The sequence below is a fragment of the Podarcis raffonei genome, chromosome 10 (genome assembly GCF_027172205.1).
Source record: "Podarcis raffonei isolate rPodRaf1 chromosome 10, rPodRaf1.pri, whole genome shotgun sequence".
NCBI classification, from domain to species: Eukaryota; Metazoa; Chordata; class Lepidosauria; order Squamata; family Lacertidae; genus Podarcis; species Podarcis raffonei.
Window position 1 is genome coordinate 74,159,349 of NC_070611.1, and position 6,130 is coordinate 74,165,478.

The window sequence follows — 6,130 nt, forward strand, 5'->3', positions numbered from 1 at the left end:
AGGCCGGCTGCTGAAACATCCAGGGAGATGCCCCCCCCCCCGCTGTGACCAGCTCCCCTCTCCCCATGTCTCCTAGAGCACACAGAGAAACCCAGTTCAGACCCCATGATCCTGCACATGATATTAAGAGGGTGTTTCCCTGCCCCCCCAACATGCATCACTTTAATCTTGTTGACAATGAACTGTATTTTCAGCCAAATCACCCCGTTTGGAGAGCTCTTTTTGGAGCTCCTTGCATTCTGTCTTTGTTTGAACACTCCTGGACAATTTACTGTCAACAGCAAACTTTGCTCACTCCTAACTCTAGATCATTTATGAACAGCTTGAAAAGCCACAGGTCCCAATACTGATCTATAGGGGACTCCACTTTCTGCTTCTCTCCATTCACAGGAGTGTTCGTTTATTACTACGTGTTCCTCCCTCCCCCCATCCTTCTGTGCTGCGGAGGGAACCCTGCGGAAAAGTTATGGAGTGAATTTCACTTCCCCACACATCCAACACTGCTCAGCATTCAGGGAAATGGAAGAGGAAAGCTGGCCACAATCCAAGAGGCTGAGGTCAACAGAAAGGGAAGCAAAGCCTACTCCAAGGGAAGCCGCTTCAACTTCCAGCCCGTCTGCTCCCACAATGGCTGAAGAAGAATTGCCCGTTGGGAATGGCGGAGCTGAATGGAAGCGGGCGAGGAAGCCCCACAATCGCTCCTGCTGGAGGAATAGGGGCACTGACCCCTATACTCAAAGGTGATGACCACTTCTGGAATCCTTGAAGGAATTCCCCCCACCCTGGTCCCATGCAGCTGGGCTCACTTTCCAGAGCCACCTGCATGGCCTGCCAACAATTCCCTTCATCCCTAGTCTTGCTAGCTTGGGATGGTGGGTTCTATAGTCCAAAAATAGCTGGTGACCCAAATTTGGGAAACCCTGTTCTCCCTGAAGTACAAAGGAGTATTCACCTGCATTAGAACGTCAGGTGAGCCCTGCAGGATCAGGCCCACGGGGGGCCCTGTCCTCCCAGGGACCAAGCAGGGGCCTCTTCTGGGAAGCCCACTGGCAGCACTTGAGCACCAGAGAAGGACGGCTGCCTCTGACTGGGGAAGCACATTTCTTCTAGGGGCACATTTCTGGGGAAGTTTAGGGAAGTGTTTTAATGTTTAATGCCGTACAGTGGTACCTAGGGTTAAGTACTTAATTCATTCCGGAGGTCCGTACTTAACCTGAAACTGTTCTTAACCTGAAGCACCACTTTAGCTAATGGGGCCTCCTGCTGCCGCCACACCGCCAGAGCACAATTTCTGTTCTCATCCTGAAGCAAAGTTCTTAACCTGAAGCACTTTTTCTGGGTTAGCGGAGTCTGTAACCTGAAGCGTATGTAACCTGAAGCGTATGTAACCCGAGGTACCACTGTATTGTGTGTTTAGTATTGGGCTGGGAGCCGCCCAGAGTGGAGTGGAGGAATCCGCGAGAAGGAGCTTCTGGAGCCTGTGCACCCCACTCCTTGCCTGCTCCCTGAAGGTTTCCTGAGCCTCCCCCCTTTTCATTTCAAGGATTGGGGGACCTCAGCATCCCAGGGTTGCTTTGTTCTGGGGGTGGGGAGTGAGCTATTTTGTTTGCTGAGGGCAGGAGTCACACTCCTGTCACATTGTGTTGTGTCTGTCTTTTAGGTAAGGGGGTGAGGCTCAGGTGGAAATGCAGGGAGAAGCAAAAAATCCTGGGGTGCAGAGTTACTCCGCTGCCCAGCTCATCAGGGTGTCACTCCCCGGGGGTCCCTCTGGTCAGCAAAAGAAGGAGTCTCCAGCCATGTTAAATATGCAAAACAGCAGCCAATTGACCTGATCTTTATTTGTTGCAACAAGGTTCAAACACAAAGGGGGGGGGGGAATCTGCTCCTTTATCCCTTATGGGGTATCCAAGAGCCCATATAGGGTCCTTTTGTAGGTTCTCTATTGGTAGGAGGAAATAACAGAGGCCAAGCAGAGAATATTGAGAAGCAAAGCAGCTAGTAAGCCTGATCTTTACTGAAGCTGTTGCAACAGGGTGTTCCCCCCACAGGGAGGAGAGAGGAGGACCTCTAACAAAGTAGTGCAAGCCCTTATAAAGACATTTTGAAATTGCCCCCCCTGGAGCCCAAGACCGCCCCCCCCCAAAATCATAAATACATCACAGAAGGGGTGTAGCCCAAGACCACCCCCAAGACATCATACCTACATGAGAGAAGGGGCAGACTACAACAGAAATCTGGGTGTGCTGTTTTTATCCTGTCTGCCAGGCTACCTGATTGGATTACCTGGGCACAAATATGTCACAAAGTAGGAGTCTTTGGCATTTAGAAAAATGAGCCCGTCTCCCTGCCCGTCAGTAACCCTATTGTCCCACACATTTTAACTACCCTCTTCCCCAAAGAACCGTAATAGTTTTTACACATCCCCCTATCTGCAAGGCTTTCCTCCGCTTCTCCTCTGAATGCATCAGGATTCAATCCACCATCCGGATGGATTTCTGCCTGGGGCATGTGCTGCCCTTGATCGCCTCCTGCCTCCTAAGGGATTATGGATTATGAATTGGATCCCCCAATTCCAGATGAGTCATCAGGCGTTGGAAACCAGGAAATCGGTCAAACCGTTGACTTGGCTATTATTTGACGTTTCTACAGTTTTCTATACAGTATTGGAGAGTCGGAGGAAACAGTCCGATTCATGGTATCGGCTTCTTTCTACAATTGTATAGGCTGCTTCTCTGAGCCTCTTTGCTGCTGTGCATGGAAGGTGCCTGTGCAAATGGTCATTGTCCTGGCCTTAGTCCGAGGCTGTGGTGGGGACTTGGGGTTTTGGGGGAGTCGTATAACTGTCCCCCCATCCTGGTCTGAAGAGCACCAATACCTAAAGCACGGACGCACGGCTCGTGGCGTGGGGTGGGCGAGGGAAGGATTTTACAATGTAAACATTGGGGGGGGGAACCCACTTTGTAATTATATTGCGGGATCAGCCTCTCCCCCGCTCTCCTGATATACAGGTGGAAGGGGGGGGACAAACCTTCCTCCCCGGCCCCGCTCAATTCTTTCCCTCCCCTCCCGGCACATCCTTCCCTCAACCCGCCCCCACAATCCCAAATCCCCACCCCAATATGTTGCCCCTCCTCCTCGCCATCCGACCTCTGTTCCGTGAATGGGGGGGGGGAGAGCCCCCCTCCCAACCTGACTGCTTCTCCCGGATATGGAGCTTCCACTCCGGATTGCTGCTCTGCGCCATAGCTCTAGGGGCGCGCGCTTTCGGAAAGGGGAGGAGGGGCGGCAGGCGACAACCCCCCCCCTCGTGGATGTTGCAGGAAAGGAAAGGAGAATTGGGAGCGAGGACAAAGAGGTAAAGGGGTCGCGGGGGAGGGGAGGACAGAAAAGGACCCAGAGACCCCCGAAAGCTCCCGAAAGCGCCATTGGTGGGTCCCGTCGGCATGGCCTAGATCCCTGCACCCGTGCTGCGCCTTGGCAGCGGCGGACATGGGGCGCCCACCGAGGGGGTCCCAAGAGGGCTCCTTTGCCCCGTTTCCCCCACGCAGGGATCCCTGGGTCCCTGTCGGATCTGCACGGAGAAAGGCGGGTCATGAAAGGGTTAACGGGCTCGAGGGACGCCTGGATAGAGACCCCCCTGTGGCTTCCTTCTTGCAAGCTCCATCCTCTTCACGCCCCCATAAACCCCTGCCCTGCCCAGTCGCAGCGGTTCAAATCCGGAGAGGAAGAGGGGAGGGGAGAGGCCTTCTCAGAAGCGGCTCTTGGTTTCCGCAATCCCACCCAGGAAGCAGCCAGAAACCTTTTCCTCTCTCTCAGGCTTCCATCTTTAATGTCTTTTCCACTGCCAGCTTCATTGAGGATGAGGAAATGTACACCTGTCATCAGAAACAGGGGTGCAGAGTCCATGGAATGGCTCTCAGGATTGATCTAGAAGGTGCACCTCAAAAGCATTTCTGTTCCTCTTATTCTTTGTAGGCAGTGTCAGAATGACTGACAAGTTGAGATTCTTCCCAGTCAAAGGACCCATTTTCATGATAGACAGTGCCTGTGGCTGGAGGCTCTACCTACAAGGTGTGCCTATATAGGCCAAAGAGTGCCAGGATTAGCACAGGTGAGGTGTGTGACCTCCCCTAATTTACAGACTGTGTGTGAATGAGAGTTTGAGGGTGGGATTATCGTTTATGGCATCCCTGTGATTTTCTCCACCCATAACATTTCATGAACTGATATTGCAGTACGAATTCCAATATAACTACAAAAAAACAACAATATAATAAAAATGATTGTAGTATTTCTACCTTACCTAACTGGCTGGGTTTCACCAGCCACTCTGGGCAGCTCACAGTACATATAAAAGACAGTAAAACATCAGACATTCAAAACCTCCTGATACAGGGCTGCCTTCAGCTGTCTTCCAAATGTCAGATAGTTGCCCATTTCCTTGCCCTCTGCCTGCTTCCCTGTAACTTCGCTTCTCATGGGGGGTCGGGGTGGGGGTGAATCAGCAGAAGACCCTCGAAGGAGGACCTCAGTGTACAGACTGAGCGATGGGAGTGGAGACGCTCCTTCAGGTCTACAGAGAGTGAGGCTGTAGGGCTTTAGGTCAATGATCTTGCTCCTCCATAATGATTTCCAGAGCAAGTCCAACATACAATTAGCAGAGTAGGAAAGAAAGCTTAGAGACAGCAAAAAATTCCTTCAGCAAATAAATTTGTGACTGAAGGCATAACAGGAATCTATGCCTGAAAAATGCAACCGAAGCAATTTAAAGGTCAGCACCAACAATGTGAATCGTGCTCAGAAATGTACTGGAAATCAGTGAAGATCCTTTCGGACTGGTGTTATGTTGTCTCAGCGGCTGCTCTCATTCTGTTGTCTAGCTGCCACATTCTGGATTAGCTGCAGTTTACGAGTCACCTTCAAAGATGGCCCCATGTAGCACATGGCAGTAGTCCAAGCAGGAGAATATGCACCACTCTGGGGAGACAGTCTCCAGGCATGGAGGGTCTCAGCCAGCATACCAGATGGAGCTGGCAGACAACTGCCCTGGAACAGAATTGACCTGCCCCTCCATGGACAGCTGTGAGTCCAAAATGACCACCAGGTTGTGCACCTGGTCTTTTTGAGGCACAGTTACCTTCATCAGGTCTAGGGAGTCTCCCACACCTGCCTGCCCCCTTTCCCCTGGGACAGTATTTCTGTCTTATCAAGATTCAACCTCAGTCTGTTAGCTGCCATCCATCCTTCAACTGCCTCCAGACACTCATACAGTACCTTCACTGGTTCCAATTTAAAAGAGAGGTAGAGCTTGGTATCATCCACATACTGGGGAACACCCAGCCCAAACCCCCTGATGATCTCTCCCAGCAACTTTGTATAGATATTAAAAAGCATGGGGGAGAGGACGGAGTCCTCAGGAACCCCACAAGTGAGAGCCCAGAGGTCTGAACACTCATCCCCCAACACCACTTTATGGACATGGCCCAGGAGGAAGGAGGGGAACCACTGCACATGGTCAAAGGTGCACATACCATGGTCAAAGGTCCCCAAAGCCGCTGACAGATCCAGCAGAACCAGGAAAGAGCTTTTTCCCCCTTGGTCTCTAGCCCATCGGAGATCATCAAGCAGTGCAACCAGGGCAGTTTCCATCCCATGATGAGGCCTGAATCCCAATTGGAAGGATAATGGTGGCAGAAGCTTTCCTGGTCCTGCACCTCCAAAAGTTTCAGGCCCAAGACTTTCCTTTTCCCCCATAGCCTTCTCTTCTCCTGAAGACAACTCACAAGGCAGTGAAGGTTTAGGATCAGAGTTTTCCTTCTCGATGGGCTTCCTTCCCTGGTTGACAATCACATCAGCCCTTCACTTTCCTCTGCAGCATGGGCGGAATCTGCCTTTTTGACTGTGGGATTCACTGTTGTTCTCCTCCTCTCCATCCACCAGGGTCTGCCTTCACCTGCAGCAGAATTCCCCAACCCACCAAGAATTTGAGACCCAGCAGATATCCTCACCTGGTTTAGCCAGCCCATTGAAGCCGTTGCTTGGATCACTGCCCCTGTTGCATGCTGACAGCTTCTGGAAGCCAAAGGTGAGAGCTGAGTGCAGGGTGGGGACCAATGGTGGAAAAACTACC

The 6,130-nt window shown here is 51.7% G+C and overlaps 1 protein-coding gene across 7 annotated transcripts in view; it reads left to right on the top strand.

The window, feature by feature from the left end:
- The window catches only part of LOC128421998 (zinc finger protein 782-like), a 115,088-nt gene that overhangs the window by 50,072 nt on the left and 58,886 nt on the right, over positions 1-6,130 (top strand). Inside the window, exons 2-3 of one of the 7 annotated variants that reach the window (XM_053405437.1) lie at positions 3,976-4,116; positions 5,941-6,085. The exons of 3 other annotated variants lie outside the window; for them this stretch is intronic. The gene's annotated coding sequence lies outside the window, so the exon portion shown is untranslated. Of the gene's footprint in view, positions 1-3,146; positions 3,356-3,975; positions 4,117-5,940; positions 6,086-6,130 lie in introns of those variants that run through there. 3 more of the 7 variants (XM_053405434.1, XM_053405435.1, XM_053405439.1) reach the window with 3 other exon arrangements.